The following is a 9,114-nucleotide window of genomic DNA, read 5'->3' on the forward strand; positions in this document are numbered from 1 at the left end:
ACATCAATTCCAGCCAAATTAGGAGTTTCTCCCAACATAATTGCCCTTCCCATTATCCAGCACTTTATTTTTTCAAAGCACTTTCCGACCATTAATTAGTTAACCCTTAGGACGCCCCAGAGCCTGCGCTCAATGTCACCCTCCCTGTCTCCCAGCTGGGAAGGGGGGTGGGTGGGTAGGGGTCAGGTGGTTTGTTGGAAGTCACCCTGGATGTGGGGACTGGGGGCTGGGGTGGGATCTTGGAATCTCCTCCAGCGTTGGACCCTCTGTCTCAGTCCCTGGGTCCAGGCCTGAGCTGAAACCGACTTTGATCTGATCTGAGCTGGCAGGGCCAGTGAGTCCTAAATATCTGTAAGTCCCCTCACCCGGATTCTCTATATGGCTCAACAGAAGAAGGAGGGAATAAAAAGATTAGCATCTCTTTGGCTGAGGGGAGCAAGGGACAAAGGGGGAACACGACACCAATCAGACCGAGGGACAGAGGTGGTCCTGCTCAGGGCCCAGAGAATTTATTTGTTACTGCCACCAACGAGCACCCACAAAGAACCTAAAAGGTGCCAAAGGAGCAGACGTCCCTTCCCCGGAATGCCCAGTAGGTGAAGTGCCTTTGGTGTGCGACTATGGGTGCTGGCCACCAAAGTGACGGGGGGCTTGGGGATAGTCCGGAGAGCTGGGGTCTCTGGGATGCCCCAGTCCAGAGGTGGCTGAGGCTTCCACCCGGGGCCCAGTTTCCACCATAATCCCGCTAACACTATATTCTGTCCTGGCTCAGGGCAGCCAGTCTTCCTCAGTCCCAAGCAAGGTGGGTAAGTTAAAATTTGGAGCAGACACCCTGGGAAGATTCACAGCGAGCCATCTGAGGAAAACAAAATGATTTATTTCTTGGACAGGGTTCTGGCTTGTCAAGATGAACTCTGCTTGCGGCTGATAGGGGTGCACTGTCGAACCACCAATATTTTACATTTATGGCCTCTCCGTGGTCCTAACTCCCTAATGATTTCTTTTTTTCTTTCTTAAAATACATGAACTAGCTCCCGCAGGGACATCACTAGGAACGTTTAGAGAGGCTTCCCAAGCTTCTCGTTAACTCGGAGCCCAGCGAGTTGCAAAGCTTTTCTGTTTCAGTGGCTCTCCTTCCTTCTGCTTGCCTTGTGGCTGGGGCCGTGCATGCTAAGGCAGCCTTGCAGACAGAACCCCAGCTACCAGCCTGGGGGCTGCCCCCTGCCCTGTCCCTACTTCTCCCATGCCACCACTCTGCGTGAAAGCAGTCTACAGGAAAGTCTTTTGCGGCCAGGGCAGTAGAGTGTACACTGTCTGTTTGGTGTCCACCATCACACACCTGTGGCACCGAGTCCCAGCTCTGCCACTTACTTGAAGCCTGATCTTGCTCAAGGTGACCTCTCTGAGCCTCAGTTTTTCATTTGTCAAGTGGAGCTGTTGTGAGGACCAAGTGAGATAAAGTATGCAAAGGTCTTAGCACTGTGCCTGGCCCAGAGGGAGTGCTCAGTGGGCCTGAGTTATCATTTGGGTCAAGGAGCAGATTGCAGGCTCTCTTATGACTTTAGTTCTTTCACTCTCATGCCTTCCATTTTGTCTCCATCTAATTTTTTGAAGGCTCTGGGTCTACTGTGAACGCCAGGCAGTGTGACTGGACGGTGCTCTGGTTCTCAAACTCTTCACTTCACCGAGTAGAGTAGGTATATAAAGGGGTGAGGTCTAGGTGGCCCCCACTTCCCAAACTGCTGCCCCCAGATGTGTTTCTTTCCATGAAGCCCTCATGCTTCAAGTCCAGCTCCATGCCAGTTGCCATAAGCACCGCAATGTCGGGACAATGTCTGGTCTGTCCAGGACTGTATCCCCAGCTCCTGCGGCACCAGCAGCCATCCCATAGATAGCAGTGAGCACCCGATTGGTCCACGGAACTGCACTCTTCCTTCTGGGCTGGGATTTTGTTTGTTGATTTCTTTCTTTCTTTCTCATTTCTTTTCATCTTCTGGAGCTCTGTGCAATAATAGGTAACAGTTCAAGACTGACAAAAGGCACGGGGACTCTTTCCTCATTCCCTCTGCCTTTATGGCTTCACTAAAAAAGAAGAGGGACTCACTCTCTCCAACCAACGATTTTCCTGGAACCACATATTCGTTTGTTCATTTACTCACTCAACAAACATTTATTGAGTGTCCCATGCTGTTGATCTGGGTTTGAATCTTGGCTCTACAACTTAACACCTGAGAGAACTTAGGCAAGAGACTTAACCGAGCTAATCCTGAAATTCCTCATCTGTAAGAGGAGAAAAAGTGCCCATCTTGTGGGTCTGCTGTCAGGAGTTTCTTATGATGAGACATAAGGAATGCCCCATACTTAGCACAGTGCCTGGTACATAGTAGGTCCTACATAAATGACATGTATTTTTATTATGAGCAAAATTCAGTGTTAGGATCATAGGGAGTACAGCAGGATTTAGGTTTGCCTGTAAAGTTTCCTATAGCAGATAAAGGCTTCTGTAGGACCATTAGCCAGTTTTAGTTCCTGAATATCCTAAATAACCAAATATTCCTAAATAGCCCAATCCCTGCAGTTGTATGACGTATTATCAATTCGCAGAGTACTCAACCAGAGACACTGTCTCCTGGCAGATCCTCATTTCGCATGAGAAAATCAAAACTCAGCCAGGTAGCATGTCTTTCCCCAGGTCCCAGAGCTGAGCCATACAGCTGATCTAAGAGACCAAACCTCAGACTTGATGCCCAGCACCTTCCTCTCCCCATCCCCTGTCTGCCCACACCCCAGCCCTCACTCACTCCTCCGTGATACCTTTTACAGGTATCACTTACACAGGTGCAGCCTGGGAACTTCTCCCACACCCTTGACTGGTCAGCTGGCACTCTGTGGGGCTGAGATGCCCCCAGGGAGACCCACCATTCAGAAGAGGTTTTGCTAGAGACCCCACTGATGCCACTTCTGTGACAGCAATAGTGGACACTGCCCATCTCTGGAGGCCCGCATTTCAGGGTGACACTGGGGAGGATGAACAAGACAAGAGCATTAGGAAAAGAAGGAACAAATTTGGCTTTGCCTGCCCCGTGACTCCTCCTACAAGGACCCACTGAGACTCTCACCCAGTGTTCCTGAGTCCTGGCACTGAATGGGCCCCACCCCACCCCAAGCAGTCCCAGCAGCCCTGCCTCAAACCCAGCATGACTCCAGCCACCGAAGGATGGAGCTGCCTTTCCAGGTGGGTCCTGTGAGCAATGCTGAGCCATGAGCCATGGAGGCAGGGCAATCTGACCTGCCCTGCAGCTCCCAGCCCAGTTCGGTGATGCCCAGCAGTTCGTGGGGCTCAGCCCGTGGCAGGCTCTGGGCTAAGGGCTTTGACTTTTGGCATCTCATTTAACTGTGCCTCTTTGAGATAGTCGGTCACTATCCCCATTTCATGATGCTCAGACCAAGGCTTAGGAGGTGGTAAGACTTTCTCAGTTCTGTGCCCCCAGCCCCAAGGCCTGTGCCCGGCAGGTACATAGTAGACATTTGATAAATGTTTGTGGGATAGATAAAAACATAACCAAGAGACAGTGAATACACAGAGACTAGTTCTATTTATTGGGGTCCTACCATGTGCCAGCCACGTTCTACACCCTCTGTACCCACAAATCTAGACCCAAGGGAATTCAGCAACCCCAGGAACACCCAGGTAGCAGGCAGTGGGCTGGGAGCTGAATCCAGTCAGTCCAGCTACAGAGCCAGTGCTGTCACTCCTCCATGCCGTGCTGGATGAGTGAATGGAGGGCTGAGGGTATGGGGATCTGGGAGCTCAGCCCCCACAGACCTCTCTCTGCCTCTGCAGTGTTACTGTCCCCAGCGGCATCCAAGCCGGAGGTAGAGTTTCTTTTTAAGTCCTGACCGCTCTCCCAGGCACACTCACACCGTTACCTACACAGGGAATTAAGACTCAAATCCTCGTTTGACACGATGCAGGAGGATGCTAAGTACTTAAGCGCTAATTAATTAGTGAGCTGTACCCGCAGCCACCAGCCGCTGGAGGAAACCTCCAACAGACCCCGGAGTGAGCGCCAGCGCCCTCGCTGCAGTGGGGCCACAGCTGCAGTCAACTCAGGGGACAAAGGGGCAGGGCATGCATGGGCAGCCCCAGGCCCAGCCTTAAGATAAAGGGACCAGCTCTTGTTCCTTGCCTTCCAGTCCTCAGAAACCTGTGGGGGCCTGGGGTTCTGGGGCCCTGCCACAGCCAGAGCCCTGGATGTGGCCCTGCCCCTGTGAATTTGCCTGACTGTGCCACGGGCTCTCTAGAGAAGTGGAGATTCCAGGGGCCACACTGACTCCTCATATCTGGAGCAGTTCTTGGGGTCCTTTAGACAAGAGAGAAGTATATCTTATTCCCCCGAAGCAGCTGGAATGTATTTTTCAGGGGCCAGGCCAAGGGGCAACTGGGCCTCCCAATACTGCTAAGCAGGGATACCCTAAAGTGGGCTGTACTGAGAGGCCACTGGTTAGGGCTGGGCTCTCCTTCTCCACCTCTCTTGACCTTGGTCTTACCATCTGTGCTGGTCCAGGTCAGTCTCCCAGATGGGACAGACAGTAATGGAAAGCTCGGGCTTTGCAACCCAGCTGGGTTTGACTTTCTGCTCTACCCCTTCCTAGCTGCACGATCGTGTGCCAGTTTCTGAGCCTCAGTTTTCTCAGCTGTAAAATGGGGTTCACGGTTCCCTACAGGCCTGTTGTGGGGATAAGTGAGGTGGTGCATGTAAAACACCTTGTGGGGTGCCTGGCACACAGCAATCACTTAAGTAATGGTTGCAGTAGTAGAATCATCATCATCTAAGGGATCTTCCTACCTGACTCAATCCTTTGAACCCTGTAGGGTGACCAGTCACCCTGGTTTGCTTGAGACTGTCCCAATTTTAGCACCGAGAGTTCCCTGTTATGAGAAACCCCACAGTCTAGAGCAAAGTAGGACAGTCAGTCAAACTCCCTGTTGCCCTAAGGATGATGGAGGGGGCCGTGGAGACACAGTGCTGTCGGTGGGAACTGCCCTCCCTAACGCCTTCCCCCAGGTCAGGCCTCCCTCAGAAGGGAGCCCTGAATCCCCTCCCCAGAGGTGGCTAGGTGTGGGCAGGACTGACAGGGGGACCTAGAATCCTGGGCAGAAGGTGTGGGTGGCAGGGCCCTGGGCCCTGGGACTGTGGCTCTGATAATATCCCCAGCCTGCGTCAGCTATGAGGCCCGCCTCCTGCAATATTTGCTTAACAATCAGCCCAGAAACAGCATTGTTCAGGACAAAAATGAAAAACATTAGGCTGGGGCTTGTTTTTTCTTTGCTGTCCAAATTCCTCTGGGCCCTTGGGAGAGGAGACGGTATTTCAGTGCCGCCACCTCTGAGACAGGCAGAGGCAGGAGTGGGGACGCCCAGGGTCTGTTCCCCACCTCTGCCCCAAGAGCTTGGGAGCAGGTCCTCAGTCTCCCCAGGTGCTCAAGGGAGGAAGTTCAGACTGGGCGTTGAGTGACGCAAGAGAGTATTTGGTTCAGCTGAACCAGCTGTCTCCCCATGTGCTTTACCTGAAGCCTTGCAATGCTCCAGGAAGGGGGTCTCACCCCCATTTTACAGATGAGGAAGTGAGGGCTCACAGTCCACATCAAAACCAAAATCAATCAGGGGAGTGAGAGAGGGAATCGCTGCTTGGTATCTCAGGGGAGCCAGTCTCCCCAGAAATGGGCTCTCTCTTTAAATGTGTGTTTGCTCATTGAGCACCTTGATTGAGGGCTGAGGAAGTGGGCTGGAGAAGAAGGTGGCTTTGCCTCTTTTTCCAGAACTCTTGGGTTCTTAGAAGGCATGGCTGCCCTTTGTGCCCAATGCCCACTTCCCCCAGCCCCAGCCCCGGCCAGGAGGAGGCAGGAGCCCTGGCAGGACTCTGCCATGCGGCCAGGCCCATGTGAGCAGCTCCAGGGCCCCAGCCCTTTCCCCCACCACACAGAGGCCGGGGAGGGCGGAAGGCGGGCCTGGCTCACCTGCCAAGGCTGGCAGCTTGGCATGCAAATGGGCGTGGGGCAGAGACTGAATGTGCCCAGGGGTGTGTGCAGACATCTGACAGAGGCCAAGCAAGGCCAGGCTGGCTGCTGGGCTGAGGCCCTGGAGCCCCCTCTGTGATCCAGGCACTTTAAATGCGTCACCTCCTGTCTTCACAGCCACCCCGTGAGGGCAGCTCGTCCTCACCTCCGTGTTCTGGGGAGGAAACAGGTTTAGAGGTGGAATCACTGGCTCAAGGTCACTGAATGGCAGAGCAGGAACACAGGCCTCTCTGAGTCTCAGCTTGGCATAACCGAGGTCAGCCCCCTGGTGTGACAAGATGGCTCTGGGCTCAGGCCTTTCCAATCCAAATCCTGACTCTCTCACTCACAGATGTCACATAAATTATGTCACCGATCTGTGTCTCTGTTCATCTGTAAGATGGGGTAATAACATAACCGTCTCCTGGATTATCACAAGGGCTCACTGAGGCAGAGCCGGGCACAGAACGGGTGCTTGACAGAGGGTGGCCACTGCTATTACCACCTGTAATTGGAATAATAACATTTTTACTTTGGAGTCAGTTTTACACGCACCACCTCAGGCTGGCAGGTGTCACCCTGGGGTTGGAGACTCAGTGGGCTTGAGATTCTGTGTTACACTTGAACCTGGCGCTCCAGCTGTTCCCCACCCCGTTCCTTAGAACGATTCTTTTCATCCTCACCCCCAGTTCTGGACCACTCTAAATGCCCTGGTCTTTCCAGGACCACTTAAAACTGCCTGTGGCCTGAGCAAGTGCCTCCTGATGGACCCCTGCCCTCATAGGTGCCCACCACCCTTCCCTGCTCCGTGGGAGGGAGGGGGCACCCTGGCCTGGATTCGCACCCTTGCTTGGTCTCAAACTCAGGCAAGCCTCTCTCTGGTTCTGGGCCTTGGTGCTCCCATCTGGAAGCCAAAGACAGGACGGAACCAGCCTCGAGGGTCCCCAGAGGCTAAGATCACGGCATGGCATTCCTGGGATTGCTCTTCCTGCCCGCTTTCTGCTCCTACCCCTCAACTGTTGGATCTCAAAAGAGATAGCACTTCCCTGGGCACCTGTCTTAGCCCTGGTTACGTGTTCCTCCTCAAAGCTACCAGAAACCCAGAAACCCCTGCTTCTCCTCAACATAGGACCACCTGGTTGCTGCCCTCGAGGACCTTGGAGTCAAGGAGAGGGAATGAAGTAAACCCACAGGTACTAGCTCATTCATTTATTCAATCCATTCTTCCCCCAACAAGTATTTACTGAGCACCTACTATGAGCTGAGTGCCAGGACTGAGCCTAGGGTGCCTGTACCCCTTAGGACAAGAGACCAGGGAGCCTGGACAATAAAGATTCATGCTATTTAGAAAAGTGCTGTGGAAAGGCATAAGGTGACCTGCCTCCCTCACAGGCCAGAGAGCAACCACAGGCTGGGACTGTGTGTTCATAATTCTTCTCTCCTCCTAACCCATAGAACACAGCACAGAGCTTAGAGAATATGAGATGCTCAGTCAACATGGGTTGAACTGAAGGATGCTGCGATGTTCTACATGAGAGCTTTGCCAGTTCTGGGTGGGAATAGGAGGCTGCTTTGGTCTGCAAGAGTCAGAAAGGACTTCCTGGGGGAGGTGCCAGGAACAGGGCCTTGAATACTGTGGAAGCTCAAAAGTCAAGGTAGGGAGGAGAGCGGATACGTCCCAGGCATGGTGGGGGCTAGGATAGAACTGGGAGGAGCTAGGGGTGTGGAGCTGAGAATGGTGGGGTGGCTGGGGGGCATCAGGACAAACCCTGGGGGAGGGTCCTGCCTGTGAATTAGATTTAGGCAAGGTCCAGGCTGCCCAGCCAGCCACCACCATGTCTGGGACCCCCAAGTCCTGCTCTGGCTGAGGGTGACTGGGAACCCCAGTTCTTGTGCACAGGGAAACCAGTGCCTGCAGTTAAAGACATGGGTGCCCTCCCCCAAGCCCCAGAGCATGGGGAGTGCCCTGGGCAGGGCTTGCCCAGGCCTGGCACTCAGGCTGCGCCCTCTGCCCTGGGACATCCTGTACCAAGGAGGACCTATTAAAGGGACAAAGGTCCTCGTGGGGTGCAGGCACCCCAGCTCGGCCCTGGCAGCTAGCCCAGGTGTGAGCTGCAGCAGGAACCCCGACTCTCAGCCCTACCACCTCAAACTTCGAAGCACAGGGGGAATGAGCAAGGTCCCTTGGGGCGGGAGCACCTAAGCTGTGTGAGGGTGGGATCTTGCTTGGCAAGTGCTCGCCACCTAGCAGGGCACAGGTAAGAGGCGAGTCTGGACCCTGGAGTTCAGCAGTGTTGAGTTCAAATCCACACTGTGCCCCTAACCAGCTGTGTGACCTTAGGCAAGCAACTTGACCTCTCTGAGCCTAGTTTTCATCTCCAAATAAAATAGGGATGAGAATAATACCTATTTTTCATGATTCATTGAGAAAATGCCTGATAACACTTGCCAAAGAGCCTACCACAAAGCAGGTGTTCGGGCCGTGGCAGCTGTTGCTCACTGTTGTTTGGCGCAAGGGATGGACTGAGGGATGCCACAGGTCGGGCTTGGGTCCTTTCTGCGGGTCCTGGGTAAAAGGAGGTGGCTTTGAGATACTTACGGAGATGGGAGGCTGCATCCTCTCCCCACAGGCTGTGCTGGAAGTGAGCCAGGGTGGGGCTGATGGAGGTGCCCGGAGCCGCCCCTGGCGTAGGGGCAGAGGTGCCTGTGCGGCGGTCTCCTCAGGCCTCGGGCCTGCACGGGACACTGGCTTCTGTATCGCGGAATCAGGGTGTGGGGGCAATCAGCTGGTAGAAAGTGGACTCGGGTTTTATTACTGCTGAATGTTATCATCCTTGATAAGAACCAGATTAAAAGAAGGGAAGGGGAGGCAGAGGCGGGGCAGGGGGTGGGGAGAAGCAAAGTGCAGCACTGGTCCTGCTGAGCAAGCTCTCTGGTCAGGACCCCCCAGGACCCCTGGCCAAGCCCCTCCCTGGAGAGACAGGGACCCCAGAGACTGGTGAGTGAGCTGCCAGTTCCCTGCCAGGTGGAATGAGGGGCATGGGCTTTACCAGC

At 54.0% G+C, this 9,114-nt stretch overlaps 1 long non-coding RNA gene across 1 annotated transcript; it reads right to left on the bottom strand.

Moving 5' to 3' along the window:
* Window positions 1–439: 439 nt before the first annotated feature.
* LOC118968650 (uncharacterized) lies at window positions 440–8,829 on the bottom strand. Its single transcript, XR_005056420.2, has 3 exons — window positions 8,660–8,829; window positions 2,920–3,018; window positions 440–2,001 (listed from the first exon to the last, which is right to left on the bottom strand). It is a non-coding gene; the product is annotated as an uncharacterized lncRNA (long non-coding RNA).
* Window positions 8,830–9,114: the final 285 nt, after the last annotated feature.

Source organism: Manis javanica, chromosome 4 (genome assembly GCF_040802235.1).
Source record: "Manis javanica isolate MJ-LG chromosome 4, MJ_LKY, whole genome shotgun sequence".
Taxonomy (NCBI): domain Eukaryota; kingdom Metazoa; phylum Chordata; class Mammalia; order Pholidota; family Manidae; genus Manis; species Manis javanica.